This window comes from Lactuca virosa, chromosome 1 (genome assembly GCF_052849685.1).
Source record: "Lactuca virosa cultivar CGN04683 chromosome 1, Lactuca_virosa_CGN04683_v6, whole genome shotgun sequence".
In the NCBI taxonomy this organism is placed as follows: domain Eukaryota; kingdom Viridiplantae; phylum Streptophyta; class Magnoliopsida; order Asterales; family Asteraceae; genus Lactuca; species Lactuca virosa.
The window spans coordinates 278,906,215-278,931,747 of NC_136426.1; positions in this window are offsets into that span (position 1 = coordinate 278,906,215).

Here is a 25,533-nt window from a genome sequence, read left to right on the forward strand (position 1 = left end):
ATTATACCTATTATAATTTATATGTACTTCCTGAATTGATAAGGAGTATTCATGAATGTAACCCCTTGCTCAACATGTTACAAAGGGTAATTGAAACTTAATGAACTAACTTTTATACTTGTATACATATACAATTATATATAAGTAAAATTTAAATGACACTCGGTCAAATAACTGATACTTATAATCCCACATCCAAACAATGAAAAGGAACGAAAGTGGGTTATCAGTCCTAAGCCTTTTAAATCTTATTTATGTAAATATATATATATATATATATATATATATATATATATATATATATACATACATATATATATATATATATATACTAGTATGATTTTTGGGAGAAATAAAAGTTTATAAAAACATTTAAAAGAACTTTGATATTTTGAAATCCATTTTTGGTGATTTGATGTCGTTTTGAAACAAACATTGAAAACCATTTGATTTGATGATAACTGAAATCCATTTTGATAAGATACTTGAAATCACTTGTTTATAACACAAGAACTTTGTCTTAGACTTGTATCCCCCCCTAAAATAGTAAAAACTATGATAATATGGGGGTATGAACTCACCTATAGTAAGTTATACGAATGAAAGATCGGTTTGTAGGATGCTAAGTGTCAAGTGAAGACTTGAGCACAATGGATCCTAATAAGCATATAATGACACATGTATGTATATAATTAGTGTTTAAACAACTAATCATGTATGGAAAAGAACCTAGGACTTTGGAAGCACTTAGATTGAAGTGTTAGAAGTACAAAGGGTTGCATCAAATGGGTGTACGGCCACACTAGAGAGTGTACGGCCATTGGGTGTGCGGCCACTTGAGTGTGCGGCCACTTGAGTGTGCGGCCAGGTGTGTGCGGCCAGGGAGTGTACGGATGTACACACCTTGAAGAAATGGTCAAAAAGTGTATTCTAAGGTCCTATCTTGCATCCCCTAAGTGTCCTTGATCATGTGCTAGCATACAACTTGTGTTTGAGGTCCTTAAGTACTAAACAAAGGGGTGTACGGCCACATAAGGTGTGTGCGGCCGCACATTCCTTGATGGTCATGGTTTGGACGATTTCTAAGGGTCATAACCAGTAAGTAACAGGCATAAGAAGGGTACTTACGATATAGAAGCGTTTAGGGGTGTTTGGAGCCCAAGAACTTACAAGGTGTTCTTGGTGTACTTGGTGAAACTGAAGAACACTTGAAGATCTACTAAAAGGAGTTATTTCATGGATGAAATCAGTGATCTTTACTAGATGAAGTAAGGAATCAACAAATCAAAGGAAAGAAACACTTACAACTTGAAGATCTATGAAGAAAATCGGATGGTAGTTGAGAGAGAATGAGCTCTTGGATTGGGAGGGTGAAAAGAGTTAAATGAAGGCTAAGTCTCTCATTTATACATGAGAGTGTGCTGCCAAGAGGGGGGTGTGCGGCCGCACATCCTAGTGTACGGCCGTACACTCCTCATGTTGGAGTGTTTGGCCATTTTTGGGTAGGGGTGAACTTGTGGAACCCAAATCTAAACCCTAACTTGAAGATATTAGGTTTAGAACACTCAAATTAACTCAAAACAATGCTAGAATGTAGCAAAGACGAGTCTGACTTTGATTGAATTGAACGGTTGTACAAGATAGAAATTTCGGGTTGTCACACACAAATGAAAGAATCAAATTCACATTTCCATTATTGCTAGAAACATATAAACATCAATTTTCCATAAAAGCCATTGCAAGGAGATATAAACTAAAATAAAATCAAAATTTTATTTATTTATAAAATGCGGAAAAACTTTCCTTACAATGCAACTTTAAATGGAAACTATGCTATCACATATTTTATAGCAATCTATCATAACTCTCTAAGTAGTAGCTCAAGAATCCGATCTTCGAACCATGGGATTGAAATCCATCTTCGCGATCAGATTCAACATACTCTTTCTTTAAGTTTCCTTCTCTTTGCTTGATCCTGCCATACATCAAAATGTATTAAGGATCTTCAAATAGGAACTTAAGAGAGTTAGATAGTGGACTTTACCTGAAGCAGAGTCAAACTTTTGACTCGACCTTCTCTTAGATCTTTCAGGTAGTTAAGCCAGCTTTGCAACTAATGTCCCTTCCTTTGGCAACAGAAACATATAGACCCTTTGGGAATGGTGCACTGGACTATCTTAGACTTGCCTTTCTCTTTACCATTTGTTCAACCGAGTTGACTATGGCCGATCCCTTTCCATTGGGAAGAGAACGCTTTCTGGATTTCCAATGTCACCAATTTGTCAATGTCCATGGTAGTTTTGGAAGTTGATCTACTAATCAAATTCGCTTTACCAGAGCTCCAAACCATTTTTGATTCAGCAGCACCAAGCAAATAAATAAGATCAATAAGGGTCATGTCATAGTCTTTTACATAGTAGTCCATAAAGAAACTCACTATGTGACTTAGAAAGTGATTGAACAACCAACTTTCTCAAGGCTTTGACACCCAACTCTCCTGGCTTGTCAATATGTGACTTCATCTCCAAGATGTGATCACACATAGACCTTGATTTCCAATAGGGCTTGAGTGACCTTGAATTTGTGGGATAGGGAGGATAATTGGAGGATGTGGAGGAATTGAAGTATGATTTCCATGATCCAGACACGGGACATCATCTTCATTAGGAAGGCTTGTTCCAAGAGTTTTGGGAAGATCATAATTGTCTGAACCAGACATCTTTTGGGAGATATTCATGATAGTTGATTTAAAGTCCTTAATATACCACCCAATATGAAATATTAAGGCTAGGACCCAACACAATATTTTATAACTTGGAAGAGGGATGTCGTAATCCAAGCTATAAAATATTTGAATGTAGGTGAATGACGATTCACCAATTTCCACCATGAAAAACGAAATAATTATTTGGTTTTAATTGGTTTTGAAACTCCTAGATTCTTTGAGATTCATTAAACTTTTCAATGGCATGTTTCAATCTCGAGTGTGCCCTTCTACTTTTGTGATTGGGATGTCGAGGATCACAAAACAATGTGTGAAGTAACCATGCAAATTACTTGGTACCCTTAATGTTTACCCCTCAATAGATGTGTCGGTTAACCACACGCGCTCCACTGATACTATGATAAACATTAAGTTACCCTTTGCCTACCTTGTTAAATCAAGCTAGTGTGCCGGTTAACCACACGAGCTCCACTAACCGACTTAAGCAACATGCAAAGTGTAATTTCATGGGTTAGCACCTTATTCACATTTTCCTAAAGTAACTAAGATTGGGAATTTATAAAACATTTAGTTACTTTATATATATCATTAATACTTTTAATGAAGATTTAAAGCCCTTGTCTTACCCGTTCGGCTAACGACCCTCCACCGATCAAGGAAGCGGTGGGTGAGAGTAGACACCCATTAAGCTGCCATTTTATAGGAAGCAACCTTATACCCCCTTATAGACTGGCTTCATGAATGAGGCCTACTAACGGTAAAACGACTTTTTCTTATAAATATATAATTATTATTAAACTTATAATATTATAAAGTATAAGGGTTGAATTTTAACTTTTAAAATTCTAGGGGGTGGAACTAAATTTTAAAGTGACTTTACATGTTCCAAAAATTGAGGGCAAGTTTTGTAACTTTCTAAACTCTTCATCTTTCATAACTTATGAGTTAAATGGTTTAATCAAATGAGAGACTTTTCATTTTATGTAACCTTTGTGTTTAATAATGGACTTTAAAATTGACTTTTGGTAATCCATAACTTGAAGACAAATTATGCATTTCATTAAAACACATAATGATCAAGAATTAAACTAACAAGCAAGTTACAAATAATTCCTATGATCTTCTAAACTCATAAGTTCATGAACATGCATATCAACAATTTCAAGAATCGTAAAATTAACCATATAAAACTTGAAATTTTGATAATAGCTATTGAAAATACATTAGCCTAACCATTACCCCATCTAAAACAAGTTTTATAGCACCAAAACAGTTTAGGGTAATGTTTCTAGTCCATTTCCAGCAGCAAAACTCGAAAAACTGCATTCTCAGACTCCTACTCGTCAAGTGCAAGAACCTACTCGACGAGTAGGATGAGTTTACTCATGGACTCGTCGAGTCCCCCCATGGACTCGGCGAGTTCATGCTGCAGAGTGAAGAAAAACTGAGTTTTTTCACTATTTTGCATGAAGTATCAAACAAACATGCCTAGGCTCTGATACCACTGTTGGGTTTTGAGCATTATAACACTCCTAAGGTGTACATGCAACCCTAGAAACCTTGGATCTATGTTTGACTTAGATGCATGCAAATTTACTTTTCCAAGGTTCATAACCTATCTAGCATACATGGGGAACTTTTAATCATAAAAGATAGTAAGAAATACATACCTTTTGTTGCTTGGATTCCTTGAGAACCTTGTGAGCCTAGCACCTCAAGTGTGATGACTCAAATGTCTCACACAACACCAAATACATTTGGAATAACCTTGACAGAAATAGAACACTTCTAAAATCGGCTATGCCCTCTTGTTCTCACAATAGTGCCAATTTTGGTTGCTCGCATATTCTTTTTATAGTGTGTCATAAGTAGGGTTACACCATGTAAACCCTAACTTGACATGGCTCTTCATTTCCATGATCCATGGGTTCAAAGACACCATGGAGCATCCTATGGGTTTTAGCCCAACTTGATAATCCATGGAGCATTAGCCCACTATACAAGTATGGGTGATTTACACAATCAACCCATATATTTAATTAGTCTCTTTTTGATCACTTAATTAATTTCAAATTAATTCTTTGATCAATATTAATTAAATAATATTATTAATACATTAGAACTTATAATATATTAATAAACCTTAAGTGTTATTTGTCTCATTTTGGTCTATCCAAATGCATGATGCCATGCAACCCAAATGGATCATGCTAATCGGGTCAAGTACATTCCAGAAATAGTTATGAACTTAGACACCTAATCCAACACCTATGGTGAGGGAATTTCCTGATGTTTTACCAGATGATCTTCCAGGGGTGCCTCCTGAGAGGCAAGTGGAGTTTTGGATTGACATGATCCTTGGTGCTACCCCAATTGCCTAAGCACCATATCGCCTTATACCACCTGAGATGCATGAGTTATCCTCACAACTCTAGGAGTTGTTAGGTAAGGGATTCATTCACCCTATGTAACGACGTAAAAATTTAAAACAATTTTTTATTTTTCAACATAACATATCTCATATAAATCATTTCAAACTCAAGTGTATCAATGGTTATCATGGTAAAACATATCCCAGAATCTCAAATACAAGTTTCTCTATCAGTGTGTACAAATCATGTCGGCGCCTTCCCGCGATCCTCGCTAGTACCTGAAACACATATCACATAACACGGTAAGCATAAATGCTTAGTGAGTTCCCCAATATACAACATACAAAACATAAGCCACTCGAGGCTATAACTCGGTAAGACCCTCTGGTCAGTGTGTCTCAGCGGGAACCTCCAGTCCTGTAGCTCGTTGGACTCTCCATTCCAGTCTAGCTCGTTGGACCCTCTGGTCCGGTATAAATCATTAGACCCTCCAGTCCGGTCTGGATGAGGACCCTCTGGCCTCGTAAGTCATTGGACCCTCCGGTCCCGTCTAAATATCACATAGCATACATAAATCACAATGCACATAATCTCAAGTAAACACATAACACATAAGACCCTCCGATCTGCATATAGATACCGCTCTAGGTAATGTATAGTGAGAAGACTCACCTCGTATGATGTCTAGTAAACTCTCGTGCTCGATATCCCTGATCTAGCCTTCGCCTATCAGAATGATAATATCTCTAATCAATACTCTCTTTATGTTCTCATCTCTAAAGAATGGGTAGAAGGCCATTCTACCCTTTTCATGGCCTCTCTTGAATCAGTTTGACAAAAACCCTAAGGTCAATAGAAGTCAACTCCAGTCAACGGTCCAACTTTGACCAGACTCGTCGAGTGCACTCAGGTGACTCAGCGAGTCCACGCATGTCCTGAAAATCCTCCTAAGGCCTCACTCGACTCGTCGAGTTAACCTCTCAACTCGACGGGCTACCACTGATCATGAATCTCGGGGCAACCCAATCCGACTCGTCGAGTCCTCTTATGGACTCGGCGAGTTTCCTCCATGGCAACACTCATTTGACCTTCTGAGGTCAGATCTGTTTCTCTAACTTGTAGATCTGACCTTCTAACACCCAAAAGTCACGTAAAGGTCCAATCTTTATGTTCATGCATCACACATATGGCTCTATTTGATGAAATAACTCTTAAAATTATAACCTAGGCTCAAAACTCTTATGGGACTGCATAAATCTGGATGATTGGGACACCCTGGACCTCTCAAGGTCCAGATCTAATGTCTATTCCTCAATGGGACCTCTCAAGGTCCAGATCTAATGTCTATTCCTCAATGGGACTTCACATGGAATCTACTATACATACGAGAATAGGCTTGAAATCATACCTCAAATAGCAACCCTTGGTGAAATGATAGTAGATCTGAGCCCCCCTCCAACCAGCCTAGCTTGAATCTCCTTTCCTTCCTTGCAAGAATGCACTAAAATGGTGTAATTAGTTCCCTTCTTCTCTCTCTGGGCTCTCTGGTTCAATAAGGCATCTCAAGTGTGTGTGGCCGCCAATGAAGGCCATAAGGACCCTTAAATAGGGCACAGACCCAAAGATTTAGGGTTTTTGTCCACAGCACGGACTTGTCAAGTCGACTCACCGACTCGTCGAGTCCATTCATTAATTCGAGTCATCGGTCGCGATCCTACTCCGGATGTTACAATTCTCCCCCACTAGAATCAGACTTCGCCCTCGAAGTCTCACTCTGCAAACAACTCTGGATGCTGCTCCCGCATCTCCGACTCCAGCTCCCAAGTCAGCTCGGACCTTCTCCGATGTTGCCACTGGACCTGAACCAGGGGCACCTCTTTGTTCCTCAGAACCTTCATCTTCCGATCCAAAATCGCGATCGGCCTCTCAATGTAATTCAGGCTCTAATCCACCTGAATATCCTCTAGCGGCACTACTGCCGTCTCATCGGCTATACACTTCCTCAACTGGGATACGTGGAAGGTATCATGGATCTGACCCAACTCCTCGGGTAGCTCTAAACGGTATGCTACCTTGCCCACTCTGGTAATCACCTTGAAAGGACCAATGTATCGGGGCCCCAGTTTGCCCCTCTTCCTGATTCGGATCACTCCTTTCCAAGGAGATACCTTCAGGAGTACAACGTCTCCAACCTGGAACTCGAGCTCGGATCGCCGCCTATCCGCATAACTCTTCTGGCGGCTCTGAGCTGTCAGTAACCTCTGTCTAACCTGATGTATCTGCTCAGTCGTCTTAAGCACTATCTCTGTGCTACCCATCACTCGTTGCCCTACCTCTCCCTAACAGATGGGAGTCCCACCCCTCCTCCCATATAAAAGCTCAAAGGGAGGCATACCAATACTCGAATGGTGGTTGTTGTTGTAAGAAAACTCAACCAAAGGTAGGTATGTGTCCCAACTTCCCCCAAAGTCTATAACACATTCTCGAAGCATGTCCTCGAGCGTCTGAATCGTCCGCTCACTCTGCCCGTCCGTCTGTGGGTGATAAGCGGTACTGAAGTGCAATCTCGTACCCAACTCCTCATGAAACTTCTTCCAGAACCTAGAAGTGAAACGTAAATCTCGGTCTGACATAATCGAGATCGGCACTCCATGCCGAGACACCACCTCTCTCACATACAACTCTTCCAGTCTCTCTGCAGAAGAGCTCTCACTGATAGCAAGGAAGTGTGCGCTCTTCGTCAGCCGATCCACAATCACCCAAATTGCGTCAACACCCCTCGCGGTCCTCGGAAATTTGGTGATAAAGTCCATAGAAATATGTTCCCACTTCCACTGGGGAACCTCTAGTGGCTGCAACTTGCCATGCGGACGCTGGTGCTCGGCCTTAACCCGGCGACAGGTCAAGCACCTCTCTACTACCCACGCAACATCCCTCTTCATACAGGGCCACCAATAATCACTCTTCAGGTCCAAATACATCTTAGTGGCCCCGGGATGGATCGAGAATCTCTATCTATGTGCCTCCTCCATCAATATGCTACGTGCCCCGCCCGTAAACGGCACCCAAATCCGGCCATGAAAGGTCATAAGCCCTCGGCTATCGGTAGCAAACACGGATACCTACCCAATCACTCGTTCTCTCTTGCGGTTCTCCGGTCTCACAGCCTCTTCCTGGGCCTCTCGAATGGTATCCAACACTGGAGTCATCACCGTCATCCTGATACATATATCTCGAATCGGGGCGCTCTCCGCCTTGCGGATCAGAGCATCGGCTACCACGTTAGCCTTGCCCGGGTGGTATAGGATCTCATAGTCATAATCCTTTGCTACATCCAACCATCTCCTCTGGCGCATGTTCAGGTTGGGCTGATCCATCAGATACTTCAAACTCTTGTGGTCCGTGTATATGGTACACCGAACCCCATACAAATAATGGCGCCATATCTTGAGGGCGAACACCACTGCCCCCAACTCCAAATCATGGGTGGGATACCTCGTCTCATGAGGCTTCAGCTGCCTCGATGCGTATGCTATCACGTGCCCTCTCTGCATAAGCACCGCACCCCACCCCGATATAGACGCATCACATTAAACCACAAAATCCTCCATTCCCTCCGGAAGGGCTAACACCGGGGTTCGCATAATTTCTGCCGAAGCGTCTCAAATGAGGTCTGCTGCTCGGGACCCCAAGTAAAAGCAACGCCCTCCGGGTCAATCTGGTGAGGGGAACGGCAATCTTGGAGAAATCCCTGATAAATATCCGATAATAGCCGGCCAACCCCAGAAAACTCCTGATCTCGGTGGGGGATCTCAGCACCTCCCAACTCATAACAGCCTCAATCTTGGTCGGATCGACCAATATCCCATTCTGATTAACGAGGTGCCCCAAGAACTGGACCTCTCGTAACCAGAAATCACACTTGGAGAATTTGGCATAAAGCCTCTCCGATCTAAATACTCCAAGGATATCTCTCAGATGCTCCTAATGCTGCTCTCTGGATCTCGAATACACTAGAATATCGTCGATGAACACAATCACCGATCGATCCAACATCGGCGTGCACACTCGGTTCATGAGATCCACGAAAGCTGCTGGTGCATTGGTAAGCCCAAAAGGCATCACCACGAACTCATAATGCCCATAACGAGTCCTAAACGCCGCCTTCGGGATATCCTCATCACGTACCCTCATCTAATGATATCCAGACCTCTAGTCTATCTTGGAGAACCAAGATGCTCCCTGCAACTGATCGAAGATATCATCGATCCTCGGTAGTGGATAACGGTTCCTGACCGTCAACTTGTTCAACTCCCGGTAATCAATGCATATCCGGTGTGAACCATCCTTTTTCTTGACAAAAAGGATCGGCGCTCCCCACGGCGAGCTACTCGGTCGGATGAATCCCTTCCCCAGCAGCTCCTGAAGCTGCGAGGATAACTCCTGCATCTCTTGTGGCACAAAGCGATAGGGTGCCTTGGCAATAGGCGCCGCTCCCGGAACCAAATCAATATGGAACTCCACCTGCGTCTCCAGAGGCACACCCGGCAACTCCTCAAGGAAAACATCCAGAAACTCACGCACTATCGGAACCTCATCGACAGAACTCAGCCTCTCTGCGGCAACTCGTGTATCCGTCACATAGGCTACAAACCCTCTACAGCCCTGCTGTCGACTCTGTCTCACCCTGGCAGCCGAGCAAAATGCTGACCCAGATCAGGTACCCTCGCCATACACCGTAAGTACTCCCCCACTAGGGTCTCGTATGGTCACCAACTGACGCTCGCAGTTGATAACAGCTCCAACTCGGCTCAATCAGTCCATGCCCAGGATGACACAGACATCCCCCATCGCAATCGGTACCAAATCTATCGGGAACTCAACGTCGAAAATCTCGAGTACACATCCTCGAATCACATCGGTAGCAAAAATCGCTCGCTCATCAGCTATAGAAACTCGTAGAGGTCAACTCAACGCCTCTCGTCGGATACTGATGTGCTGGATAAACACCAAAGACACGAAATCTCGACTCGCACCCGAGTCAAATAACACCAAAGAAGGTACAGAACTCACAAGAAAAGTACCTATGCATACCACAATATAAGCACAATATCTCGAACTCAGTATAAGTAAATAAAAGAATACATACCAGCCACGACATCGGGCGCTGCGCGGACCTCCTCCGCTGTCAACTGAAAGGCTCTCCCGCGAGCCTTTGGTGCCTCGGCCTTCGCTGGCTGGGCCTCGGTAGCTCTAGCAGCAGGTGCAGATCCCTGTGCTGATCCCTGAAGTAGCTGTGGGCACTCGGCCTTCCGGTGGCCAGTCTGGTTGTAGTGAAAGCAAACTGCAAACCCCTTAGGGCAATCCCTCGCGAAATGCCCCTCCTTGCCACACTTGTAGCACACCCCCACTCTGCACGCCCCCTCATGGCTCTTGCCGCACTTTCCACAAGTTTGGCCCTTCTGTCCTCCATATCTCGAATCAGCGGGCTTCGCCCGCTTGGCTGCCGGCTGAGACTGGACCGGCCGCCTATCCTTCCTCTGAGACTCAACTTCCTCCCTGGTCTGAGTCTCTAGCTCGATCTCCCTCTTCCGAGCATTTTCCTGGAGCTCGGCAAATCTCCGGTATGTCAAGTTCGCCACGAACTCACGAATGTCTCCCCTTAGTATGCTCAGATATCGGCTCATACGTACCTGCTCAGTCGATACGTGCTCAGGGCAAAACAACGCCCTCTCATGAAACATCCTCGTAATTACTGTCACAGACTCAGTTCCCTGCTTGAGGGACAAGAACTCCTGGGCTAAACGTTCCCTCTCCACAGGAGGAACATACTCATCTCGGAACATGGTGGTGAACCTCTCCCAAGTCACCGCCGTAATCTCTGTAGGGTTGAAGTCAGCAGTCGCAAACTACCACCAGTCCTTCGCTCCTAAGTGAAGCTGGTTCAGCGCGAACCGTACTCTCAGATGCTCCCGACATGAACATGTGTAGAAGCATCCCTCAATGTCAGAGATCCACCTCATCGTGGCTATCGGATCCTGAGTCCCATCAAACTCTGGTGGCTTCGTGTTGCTGAACTCTCGGTACAGCAACGAGTCACCCCCCTGTGGCCTCGCAGCAGCGACAGCTGCGGTGGCTGCAGCAGTAGCCGCCTCGGTAACAGCAGCATATCGCTCATCAAACGTCTCAATCAGTGTGGTCTTGATAGACCCAAACATCTCCGAATGGCCTCTCTGATAGGAGCGGCCACCTCATCATGGATCATCCGGCGAATCTCCTCATCGCTAACACCGCTGCTCCCCGAAGTGTGGCGTGTACCAACCATGATGTCTCTTAAACACAACACAAAAGAAATCAGAGACTCGCTCGAGTATACTCGCACTCGATAACTCAACCCTACTTGTTCCTTAGTACCCTAAGGATTCTTGCTTGGACTGCTCACTGATCCGGTGTTTCCAGTAGTACGGGCCCTATACTACCTTCCACAACGCATCGGTATTCATCCCAAGTCCTCCTCCTAGGATCCTATATCACAAGTACTCTATATCTCGCTAAACACAGGCTACCCTCCAGTAGACCACTCATAAGCTCCCCGCTGATACCTACTCACTCTGGAAGTATTTCATAGTAGCAATAATCTCCTAGGCAAAGGCATCACAAATCAGGCCACCCTAGTCCTAGATATGAATACCTAGCCTACTCTAGCATGCATAGCATATCACATAATATCTCGTAACACATAATGTAAGGGAATTTTGGGAAATCACCGTTCGGGCGTTGGCTGATCGTACACACTGCTCCGTTCTGCTTTTCTCAAAATCTTTTACTCTTTTAGAAAAATTGTTTCTTTTATGAAAAGTTTTCTCAAATCCTCAGTTTGAGTTCAGATACACCTGAAGGTGCATCCGAATCCCTCAAACCAAGGCTCTGATACCAACTTGTAACGACATAAAAATTTAAAACAATTTTTCATTTTTCAACATAACATATCTCATATAAATCATTTCAAACTCAAGTGTATCAAATGTTATCACGGTTAAACATATCCCAGAATCTCAAATACAAGTGCCTCTATCAGTGTGTACAAATCATGCCGGCGCCTTCCCGCGATCCTCGATAGTACCTGAAACACATATCACATAACACTGTAAGCATAAATGCTTAGTGAGTTCCCCAATATACCACATACAACACATAAGCCACTCGAGGCTATAACTCGGTAAGACCCTCTCGTCAGTGTGTCTCAGCGGGACCCTCCAGTCCTGTAGCTAGTTGGACCCTCCAGTCCGGTCTAGCTCGTTGGACCCTCCGGTCCGGTCTAAATCATTGGACCCTATGGTCCGGTCTGGATGAGGACCCTCTGGCCTCGTAAGTCGCTGGACCCTCCGATCCGGTCTAAATATCACATAGCATACATACATCACAATGCACATAATCTCAAGTAAACACATAACACATAAGACCCTCCGGTCTGCACATAGATACCACTCTAGGTAATGTATAGTGACAAGACTCACCTTGTATGATGTCTAGTAAACTCTCGTGCTCGATATCCCTGATCTAGCCTCCGCCTATCACATTGATAATATCTCTAATCAATACTCTCTTTATGTTCTCATCTCTAAAGAATGGGTAGAAGGACATTCTGTTGGATTAATGTCTAAGTCCATAACTATAATTGGTAAGACTTGACCCGACCCGGCATGGTCCATTTGGGTTGCATGGCATCATGCATTTGGATAGACTATAATGAGAGAAATAACACTTAAGGTTGGCTAATATATTATAAGTTTTAATAAATTAATAAGGTTATTTAATTAGTATTGATCAAGAATTAATTTGGAATTAATTAAGTGATCAAAAGGAGACTAATTAAAGATATGGGTTGATTGTGTAAATCATTCATTCTTGTATATGTGGGCTTGTGATCCAATATTCCTTATGTTGGACTAAGTCCAAGGGGTGACCCATGGATACTCCATGGAGGTTAAAATCCATGGAGCATAAGGAATGGGTAAAGTTATGAGTTACATGGTGTAACCCTAATAGCCACCATATAAAAGAATCCCATGGCTCAAGAAATCGTGCACTAATGTGTGAGTGTGAGGGCTAGACGATTTCAAGGAGTGTTCAAGTTTCTCTCAAGTTATTCCAAGTGTATTTGGTGTTGTGTGAACCATTTGAGGTGTCACACTTGGGGCACTAGGCACTCAAGCTTCATGAATACATTCTACATCAAAGAGGTATGTATTCGATCTTGTTATATTTATTATTTTGTATGCTAGATTAGGATAATACCTTGGATGTTCATAATTATATGTATAATAGAGAAAACATAGATCCAAGGTATTTAGGGTTGCATGTACACTTAGGAGTGTTAGAATGCTCATAACCCAACAGTGGTATCAGAGCCTAGGCTTGTTTTCTTGTTATACTTGCAAAAGTAGCTGAAAAATCGAGTTGGATGCATATATTCGATTGTTTTGGCTGGAATTGGACTAGGAACATTACCCTAAGATGTTTTTGGACTTATAAACTTGTTTTTGATGTGGTAATGTTCATGCTAATCCAATTTCTAAGATAATTGTCATAATTTCAAGATTTGTATTAGTTTGTATGTTCATGCTAATTTCTTGAAGATTGATGATTTGAATTATCTTGTTCTTATGAGGTTCTTAGATTAATAGAAAAGTTGTGTGAAATAGTTGTTTTCAATCCATTTTAATCTAAGAGTTGATTCCAAAGTGTGTTTTTGTAACTTGTCCTCAAGTTATATGAAAAGTCACATTTAAGAATCATAAAACTCATAAAAGTTGGCAAAGGTTACAAAATGAAGAGTCTAGTTCTAATTAAATGGTTTTATGACTCCATAACTTGTCCTCAAGTTATGGAGGTTCAAGAGTCTCTTCATTAAATTAAAAAAAAAGTGTAACCTTAATTAGTTCCATAAGTTACAATAAAAAAAAGTTATTTTTTTTTATTAATTAGTTTAAAGTCTTCCATAACTTGTCCTCAAGTTATGGAACTTGAAGAGTTTTTTTTTTTTAATTAAAACTACTTTAAACTCATAAGTTATGGAATTAATTAGTTTTGAATAGTTTCAAAACTTGCCCTCAAGTTTTGGAATTTGAAAAGTTTTCACTTATGAATACTTTAATTCCAAGTTAGCCCTTAGAATTTTAAAAGTTAAAATTCAACCCTTATACTTTATAATATTATAAGTTAATAATATTTATATATATGTATAAGAGTAAAGTCGGTCTTACCGTTAGTAGGCCTCATTCACGAAGCCGGTCTATAAGGGGGGTCGTTAGCCGAACGGGTAGGACAAGGACTATAATTCTCCTTTCATTAAAAGTATTAATGATAAATACTAAGTATAAACTCTTATTAATACCCAATCTTAGTTACTTAGGAAAATGTGAATTTGGTGCTAACCCATGAAATTACACTTTGCACTTTGCTTAAGTCGTTAGTGGAGCGTGTGTGGTTAACCGGCACACTAACCTGGACTTAACAAGGTAGGCAAACGGTAACTTAATATTTATCATAGTATCGGTGGAGCATGTGTGGTTAACCGACACACTGATTAAGGGGTAAATATTAAGGGTAACAAGTATATTTGCATGGTTATTCACACCTTGTTTTGTGATCCTCGGCATCCCAGTCACAAAACCTGAAGGGCACACTCGAGATTGAAACATGCCTTTGAACAGTTCAATGAATCTCAAAGATCTAGGACTTTCAAATCCAATTAAAACCTAATAAATTATTTCGTTTTTCATGGTGGAAATTGGTGAATCGTCATTCACCTACCTTCAAATATTTTATAGCTTGGATTAGGGCATCCCACTTCTAAGTTATAAAATAGTTTGTTGGGTCCTAGCCTTAATATTTCATATTGGGTGTCATATTAAGGACTTTAAATCAACTATCTTGAATATCTCCCAAAAAGATGTCTGGTCTAGACATTTATGATCTTCCCAAATCTCTTGAAACAAGCTTTCCTAAATGAAGATGATGTCCCATGGATATCATACTTCTTTCACCTCCTCCAATTATTCTCCCTAACCCACAAGTTCCTAAAAAGTTTAAGGTCACTCAAGCCCTATTGGAAAGGCAAGGTCTAGGTGTGATCACATCTTGGAGATGTAGTCACATATTGATAAGCCGGGAGAGTTGGGTGTCAAAGTCTTGAGAAAGTTGGTGGCTCAACTACTTTCTAAGTCACATAGTGAGTTCTTTTGGGAATCCTATGAAACAGACTAAGACAAGACCCTTAATGATCTTATCTATTTGCTAAGATCAACTTCCTAAAACGCTATGGACATTGACAATGATGACATTGGATATCCAGTAAAGCTCTCTCTTCCCAATGGAAAGGGATCGGCCATAGTCAACTCGGCTGACCCAATGGTAAAGAGAGAGGCGAAGTCTGAGATAGTCCCATTATCAAGGGTCCATAGGTAATTATTGCCAAAGGAAGGGGCATTGGTTACGAAGCTGCCAAATTTACCTAAGGATGTTAAAGTAAATAAGTTTGGCTCTACTTCAGGTAAAGTCCATTGTCTAACTCTATTAAGTACATGCTGATTCGGATCGCGAAGATGGATTTCAATCGCATGGTTCGGTGATCAGAATTTTGGGCTATTACTTAAGAGTTATGATATTTATATTGCTTAGGAATAGATAACAACAAGGTTTTCATATGGATTGTAAGGATAAGTTTTTCCGCAAAGTTTTAAAATAAAAGAAAAAGGTTTTGATTTTATTTATTTTAAGTATCCTTACAATGGCATTTGTGAAAAGTTGTTGCTTATAAGATTCCATTGATAGCAATATTGGAAAAATGGATTTGATTCTTTCGGTTGTGGTAGTGTCTAATATTACCAAATAAGGAAAGATTCTCATCACTCAAGGTTCAATTGGACCGAAACTTAGAATCATGCAAGTTGTATAGTATGATGAATGAGAACTTTCAGCTTGGAAAATTAAGACTAATTCCTTATGTGAATAAGGAAAGGACTAAGGGATCGAGTACACATTCTTGTGCACTGGTCAAGTCCACCACAAAAGATCAAGAAGACTATTCGTCATGATTTACTTAAGTTCAGTAAATATGGTTATACTTATAAGTTTAAGTATAAGTCTGTAGCATTGGAGAAGTTTCAATGTGAGACAGAACGAATAAGAAGAATCAAAGTATGGCAGAAAGATAAAAGTTTCTCAAATCTGAAAAGATGGGAGAGTACTTTAGTATCATGTTTATGATCATCTTAATGATTAAGATACCATATCACAATTGGTCCTCTAAAGTCATCTTAGTGCATTCTTATGACTAAGAAGAAGTGTCATGAATTGTTGAAATGGTTAAATCAAATAGATGAGTCATACTTCGTTCCAAAACAATTCTTAGAATCATACTCCAAGATTGTAACTTGAGTGACATATCTTAAAGAGGGTTTGTTAACACTAGTCAAATGTAAGAGTAAAAGGTTATCTACTCTTGTACATTTGAAATTGGTAAGTTGTGATGTTTTGGATAAAACAGAGACCAACTTAGGCCAATTGTGTAAAGTGTTAGTCTTGATAAAGAATCCGCACTATCTCTTGAATATTTGATAAGGGAGTCTTATATGTCAAGAAGACAGTGGGAGTCTTAAAGCTCTTGAAAGTTTCAAGACTTAATCAAGAATAAAACCTAAAGTCCTTCACTAGCACACGACTTGAGGTTTATAACCTATCGTGTTGAAATTCTTGTGCCTAATCAAGTTAGCTTTGCATAGGAGTTCTGAGAGTTCTCAATTGGTTGCACAACTACTTGGAAGCAATGGCAGGCACCTGAGCTGCCAAATGGCAAGAATTTAAGATTGCACAAGTTAATCAATATGAGTTTGGATTTGTCACTAACCTTGTCTTGTGATTATGGTTTTGACAAATTCACATGGATAAGAACACATACACTATTAAATCTAAGTGTCATAAGGTTTCTCTCCGATTCATGAAAATGATGGTGAGGAAACACTTTCACTAAGTAGATTTTAGCTAGATAGCAATTGTGATATTTGCATTCTCAAAGTCGTTAGTGGAGCGTGTGTGGTTTACCGGCACACTAACATGGACTTGTGAGAAGTGGCAAAGGTCTAAACAATTGAGACTATGATTACGGCATCCCTTTTCATAGTTCTAAAATTGTTTAGACACACATGTGAGCTATCTAAGAGAGGTGTATGATTTTGATAAAGTTTTATCAAAACAATCTAGTATCAGAAATCTGAACTTTGGTAAGAAAGTCAGCTGATTTTTGAGTACATGTCAAAGCTAGTGGGAGCATAAGTGTTATGCTAATAATCATCATGTTAGTGGGAGCATAATAATTATGACAAAGGTTGCAAGTTAGCAACGTTAATTATAGAAAACAAAAGTTTCAATTCGTGAGGTTGCAGGGGTTGAAAAAGTTGTTTTGCTATAATTAAGGGAGAGGAAATTATACTTCATTTCAATTCTAAAAGCTTAGATTGAGATTTTAATCGTATTTAATCAAGGATATATATATATATATATATATATATATATATATATATATATATATATATATATATATATATATATATATATATATATATATATATATATATATATATGAATTTCATGTTGGAATGGCTCAACATAAGGAAATTCTATATATGGGTCCATTATTTGCGTTCTAAAATTCGATTATGATTACGGCATCCCTTTTCATAATCTGAATTTTGAGAACTTGGCAAATTGAAATGGAAATATTATAGCAAAAGACTGGTTTAGTCTTTATGTGAGACATCATGAATCGTGTCCCATATGCTTCGGATATAGGATCGATTACATGTGCTATATTCATCCTTTCTAAAATTTTCCAAATGCCTGGGGCATTATGAAGGGAAAAGGTCTAGAATTGGATATGACTAAAATGATTAAGCAATTGTCGAGGACAATCTAAGGTTTACCAAAGATTGGTTGCTCAAGGACAGTTGAAAGTATAATGTTAATTCTGGAAGGACCATATTGACATAATCTGTAAGGAGGCAACTCTTGTTCAGAAGTGATAGTCAAAATGGAATATGGAAATGTTTCAAAGTTAGAAATTATTCAATCTGTGTAAGATTAGGAAACTTAATGAAAGAAGGATGTTTCCAAGGAGCTGATCTCCTTTGGAATGCTCTGTAATGATTGTTGTCAAGTCTTTCTGACTTCGTGCATAATCATTAAGAGGATCAATGCATATAAGTTTAGAATCTAACAGATTTCAGTAAATGGCATGAATTTGGAATTCTTGCATTTGCAGTAAGGATTTGGGACTGTGAAAAGAGGATCATTGGAGTGATGTTCAATTGATCTATTTTACAAAGTAAAGATCATAGACAAACATAGTATGCATACTTGGTGTATGGCATGACTAGTGTTTAGAAAACATAGTGTACATGCTTGGAGCATGGGACAACTATTGTTTTAAATTCAAGTATAAAGTTGATAAAACCGAAACAATGAATAATGAGTAATCAGTATGGTGATAAATAAAAGTGTTTATTTATATTCATAGGGTTTGATACCATATTTGATTCATTTATTCTTGTGTTTCACTTTGCATGTTTTGACTTCTAGAATAACTAAGTCGCTCTTCCTGAATGATTAAGTTATTCAAACCATCCACAGTCGGTCATATGTTGGAAGTAGATATGAATCAAGACTGTCATGGGTTTGTTTGTAGAGGTCCAAGTTGGTGGAAAAAGTGGTGCTACAACACTCATGAGTTCTCATAAGTTCTGAGTATTGGATTCAACCCGCGCTCAATTGAATCACTTCATGGATTTTATCATGAGTGATCATGAGACGGTAATATCTTATATTCTTCAAACCTAGAGATATGAGTTGTTACTATGAGTTGGTTGTACATTGATTGCATGAAAACGCATTCGGTAACTCGATGTTATAAAACGTGCCTTTGTGTATGATTCAACAAGTAGTAGAACAAGCCATATGAGTCGAAGTTTATCCATTCCTTTTACCTTCGGGATAAAAGCGATATATGTGGGCCCCTCGATGATTTAAAGATGATACATGTGAGTGCTTGGCCAAGCCAGGACTGATTTGATTTGTTCAATCAGTCAGTCATCATGAATCGGAAATCGGGAAACAACAAATGGACAGAGAGAAAGATTGATAATCCATGTCTCAGTCCATATGATATCTAGAATGGAGGAATATATGATCCCTTATCTAATGGACAAGTCATTGACAAAGGTTAGAGTTCATCGACAAGGTCAGAGTTCGACAGAAAGCTTTTGAGAGCTACGATTGCTGATCGGTTCCTGAAGTCATACGCAATAATAGTTTTAGACTTATCCAAGTGGGAGACTGTTGGATTAATGTCTAAGTCCATAACTATAATTGGTAAGACTTGACCCGACCCGGCATGGTTCATTTGGGTTGCATGGCATCATCCATTTGGATAGACTATAATGAGAGAAATAACACTTAAGGTTGGTTAATATATTATAAGTTCTAATATATTAATAAGGTTATTTAATTAGTATTGATCAAGAATTAATTTGGAATTAATTAAGTGATCAAAAGGAGACTAATTAAATATATGGGTTGATTGTGTAAATCATTCATTCTTATATATGTGGGCTTGTGATCCAAGATTCCTTATGTTGGACTAAGTCCATGGGGTGACCCATGGATACTCCATGGAGGTTAAAATCCATGGAGCATAAGGAATGGGTAAAGTTATGAGTTACATGGTGTAACCCTAATAGCCACCATATAAAAGAATCCCATGGATCAAGAAATCGTGCACTAATGTGTGAGTGTGAGGGCTAAACGATTTCAAGGAGTGTTCAAGTTTCTCTCAAGTTATTCCAAGTGTATTTGGTGTTGTATGAACCATTTGAGGTGTCACACTTGGGGCACTAGGCACTCAAGCTTCATGAAGACATTCTACATCAAAGAGGTATGTATTCTATCTTGTTATATTTATTATTTTCTATGCTAGATTAGGATAATACCTTGGATGTTCATAATTGTATGTATAATAGAGAAAACATAGATCCATGGTATTTAGGGTTGCATGTACACTTAGGAGTGTTAGAATGCTCATAACCCAAATCATGGCCTCTCTTGAATCAGTTTGACCAAATCCCTAAGGTCAACAGAAGTCAACTCTAGTCAACGGTCCAACTTTGACCAGACTCGTCGAGTGCACTCGGATGACTCAGCGAGTGCATGCATGTCCTCAAAATCCTCCTAAGGCCTCACTCGACTCGTCGAGTTAACCTCTCAACTCGACGGGCTACCACTGATCACGAATCTTGGGGCAACCCGATCCGACTCGTCGAGTCCTCTTATGGACTCGGCGAGTTTCCTCCATGGCAACACTCATTTGACCTTCTGAGGTCAGATCTGTTTCTCTAACTTGTAGATCTGACCTTCTAACACCCAAAAGTCACGTAAAGGTCCAATCTTTATGTTCATGCATCACACATATGGCTCTATTCGATGAAATAACTCTTAAATTGATAACCTAGGCTCAAAACTCTTATGGGACTGCATAAAGTTGGATGATTGGGACTCCCTGGACCTCTCAAGGTCCAGATCTAATGTCTATTCCTCAATGGGACTTCACATGCTCCAATACTCAATTAAAAAGGGGTAAGGAAACCCTAGATTCATGGAATCTACTATACATACGAGAATAGGCCTGAAATCATACCTCAAACAGCAACCCTTGGTGAAATGATAGCAGATCTAAGCCCCCCTCCAACCAGCCTAGCTTGAATCTCCTTTCCTTCCTTGCAAGAATGCACTAAAATGGTGTACTTAGCTCCCTTCTTCTCTCTCTACGCTTTCTGGTTCAATAAGGCCTCTCAAGTGTGTGTGGCCGCCAACGAAGGCCATAAGGACCTTTAAATAGGGCACAAGTCCAAAGATTTAGGGTTTCTGTCCACAGCGCGGACTCGTCGAGTCGACTCACCGACTCGTCGAGTCTATTCATTAATCTGAGTCATCAGTCGTGATCCTAATCGACGAGTTCAGGCGTCAACTCGTCGAGTCCCTCCTCTTAACTCAAAATAAATACTTAAATTATGATACCTGGAAATCCGGATGTTACACCCTAGTAGCTCGCCTTAGGAAACACGGATCCCTTTTATCAAGAAGAAGGATGGTTTGCATCGGTTGTGCATTGATTATCGGGAGTTGAACAAGTTAACGGTGAAAAACCATTACCCCACTATTGAGGATTGATGAACTTTTTGACTAGTTACAGGGAGTGTCTTGTTTCTCCAATATCGATTTGAGGCTAGGCTACCATCATATAAGGGTTAGAGAGGATGATATTTAGAATACGGATTTATGTACTCATTATGGCCATTATAAGTTTGTGGTAATGCCTTTTAGTCTCTCCAACGCACTGACAACATACCTGAACCTCATGAACTGGGTGTGTTGGCCTATGTTAGATCGCTTTGGGATTGTCTTTATTGATGATATCTTGGTATATTCTAAGAACAAGGAGTAGCATGAGGAGTACCTTCATAAGATTCTTCGGGTTCTATTGATGGAGAGGTTGTATGTAATATTCTCAAAGTGTGAGTTCTGGTTGCAACAGTTTCAGTTTCTAGGGCACCTCATCAATCAGAACGGTATTTTGGTCGATCTGAAAAGAATGAGGAAATTGTTTAGTGGGAGGTTCTGTGATCCTCATTAGAGACACAGAGTTTTCTTAGGTTGACCAGGTACTACAGGAGTTTTATTCGAGACTTATATAACATTGCAGTTCCTCTTACCATGTTGACAAGGAAGGATGACACATTTTGCTAGGGGCCTGAGTAATATGTGAATTTTGAGAGCCTATTATAGAGGCTATCTGAGGCGCCGGTTCTAGCACTCCCTGAGGGAGTTGATAATTTTTAGGTATATTGTAACACATCCGTGTTAGGCTTGGGAGCCGTTTTGATGCAGAGGGTTCATGTGATAGCATATGCTTCGATGGATTGGAAGCCTCACGATTATCCTACTCACGATTTGGAGTTGGGGCTTTAGTTTTCACCCTCAAGATTTGGCGTCATTATCTATATGGGGTCCGCTGTACTATTTACACAAATCAAGGAGTTTGAGGTACTTCCTGGATCAGTCGAATATGAATATGAGGCAACACAGGTGGCTTGATGTGATTAAGGATTATGACTGAAAAATATTATACCACCGGGGCAAAGCCAATGTAGTGGTCGATACTTTGAGCAGCAAGGCGACTGGTACACCCATTCGAGAACTATGTATGGGGATAACCATTATCTCACCACTTTTGGATATGATTAGTGAGACTTAGGCTGAGGGATTCAATAATGAAAATTGGAAGAAGGAAAAGATGAGAGGTCAGATTGATAGATTCATTACCGATTGGTGAGGGCTTTTGACCCAATATGGGCAAGTTTGGATTCCGGTTTCTGAGGGAGTCCGTCAGAAAGTATTAAAGTAGGTGCATAAGTCTAGAATTTTGATTCATCCTGGAGCCACCAATATGTATCGAGACCTGAGGCTCACTTATTGGTGGTCATGCATGAAGCGGTAGACAACATGGTTTTTCGAGTGGCGCTTGACGCATAGTAAGGTCAAGAATAAGCAACAGAGACTTCACAGCAAGCTGCAGCCTTTAGAGGTCCCCGTGTAGAAATGGGGGCAGATTATCATGGATTTCATCACCGAGTTACTGCAAACGACCAAAGGACTTGATGCTATCTGGATTATTGAGGATCATCTTACCAAGAGCGCCTACTTCCTTGTTATTTGGGAGAGCTTGTTGGCCGAGAAATTGGCTGATATTTATATACGAGAGGTACTGGCTTGTCACAGCGTGCCTGTGTCTATAGTCTTGGATCAGGATGTTCGGTTTACTTATAAGTTTTGGAAGAGGTTACATGAGGAGCCGGGTACCAGACTACACTTCAGTATTGCTTATCATCCGCATACAAATGGCCAGAGCAAGAGGGCGTTTTAGAATCCCGAGGATATGTTGAGGGCAAGCATCATTGATTTCGGTGGGAGATGGGACTCCTACCTTCTGTTGGATAAGTTTTCTTATAACAATAGCTATCATGTCATGATTTGTATGCCTCCCTACAAGCTTCTTTATGGGAGGAAGCACCAGACCCCAGTCTACTGGGGAGAGGTTGGGCAAAGAGTCATGAGGAGTATGTAGGTATTACTTAAGATGACCAAGCTTATTCAACACGTTAGATAGAGATTATTGACGGTTCAAAGCGGGAAGAAGAGCTATGTAGACCGACACCAATTAGAGTTGGAGTTTCAGGTTGGGGATATGGTACTTCTAAAATTATCCCCTTTGAAGGGTATCATACACTTCAGGAAGCAGGGGAGGTTGGGCCCCAGGTTTATCGGACCATTCCGAGTTGTGGATATAGTGGCCAACTTAGCCTACCGATTGGATCTACCGAAGGAGCTCAGCCAGATTCACAGCACTTTTCATGTTTCCCAGTTGAGGAAATATGTAACCAACGATTCTATTGTTGTTCCACCAGATGTATTCAGTTTGATGATCGCATGAGTTATACTAAGCCACCGGTGGCATATCTTCATAAGAAGACGAAGGCCTTGCGCAATAAGGTTGTACCCGTGGTTAAGGTGTAGTGGCGAAATCCTAAGGGCTCCGAGTGGACCTGGGAGCCCGAGGTGGAGATGCGCAAGCACTACCCGGACCTATTTTCAGTTGAGGATTTTGAGGGAATCAGTTCTAGTGGGGGAGAGTTGCAACACCAATTTCAGGTAAATGATTTATTTATGCTTTCTGTCAACTAAAAATGTAAAATTTATGGGTTTTGAGATGATCAAGATGTGAGGAAGGAGACCTTATGACATGGCCATCAAGGCATAAATGCACATCCATTCTTCTGGGTCATGACATGACGAACAAATGGTCACCACATGACGACCACCTAATGATTAATATTAATTCCGTGTTTTTTGCCCTATTTAAGGGAAGTGAGAGGCTTGGTTTTGCACAACCTCAACCTCCATCATCTCCCTTCACCCTCAAAAAAACACTAATCCTCAATTGTTGATTGTAAGCTTCTTTTGGTGATTGCTAGTCTTAATGAAGAAGAGAATGAGCTTTCGTGCATCATCTCAGCTAGCAAGCCTTTCCCTCATTATCTTGAGCTGCATTAAGACCCTTGTAAGTCCTCGAGTTCATTCCTTTTTAGCTCAAGAATTTTATATCTAGAGTTTTGTCCACTTATTTCTAGGTTTGAAGAAGTTTGAGTGTTGGAAGCTGATAACGTGGGCAACTTTATGAGTTCTTGAGGCTCTTCGGTGATTATTTGTCCTAGATCTGGAGATTTAGTGAGTCATAAGTCCATGCATGATAATAAATCTCATTTTTCCATTATTTTGACCTAGTTTGTATCCAAGACATGCATTGGACATGCATGTCTAAAAGGTAATCAATTTTATGGTGCTTTAGGATGGAAAAGATGTTTTGGAAATTTGGAGTCCTTGTCTTAAAGGATTAAGAGTTTAATGCATTAAGCTGTCCAGAGCTATCCTCATGACGTGACGGTTTAACTATCATTACGTAACAGAAGGCTAATTCACGATTGTTTTTTCCAAACGATGTCACGATGTGACTAAAGGGGTAGCCACAACGTGAAGATCAGTTTTGGTTGACCTTCACTGTTGACTTTTGACCTTCGATGAATTTTTGTCAAATTTAGGGTTTTAGGGTGTAGAATGGGGGGGTACTTTTTATTGATGCTAGGTGTCTTGTTATACCTTTCTTATTTGTATGTGAGTTGTTATGTCTACATACTATCTGTGAGATGACTCTTCTCACTGTATTACTTGTGTCATAGTGTGTGCATGCTGACTAGATGGGTCTTATGTGTTGTTGATATTATGTGATATTAAGTTGTTGATAGCTCCAGGGTGTGATGTAAGCCCATTTTGACTATTGATAGTCCCCAAGGTTCCTAATAACCCACCAGGCATGCTATTATCCCATAGGGTATGCTGTTAGGCCACTAGGCGTGCTGTTAGCCCATTAGGACTGCTGAGAGTCCCCAGGGTTGCTGATAACCCATAGTTGTTTTTTATGATTTGTTGAAATTGATGTTTTGGGGAACTCACTAAGATTCGTTCTTATAGTTGTGGACATAAATGTATTTCAGGTACTTCAGAAGATTGCAAGAAGGGGAAGGCTTGATTATACACTCTTCTCGGTAGCTTTTCATGATTCATGAAGATACTCTGATTTTGGGTTGAATGTATTTGATAATTATGATTTTCTTACTTGGCTTTTCTGGAAACTATGTTTTCATATAATTTAAAAATGAAAAGAAATTGGTTGTGATTGTTGGGATGTTACAAAGTACAACTTATATCCAT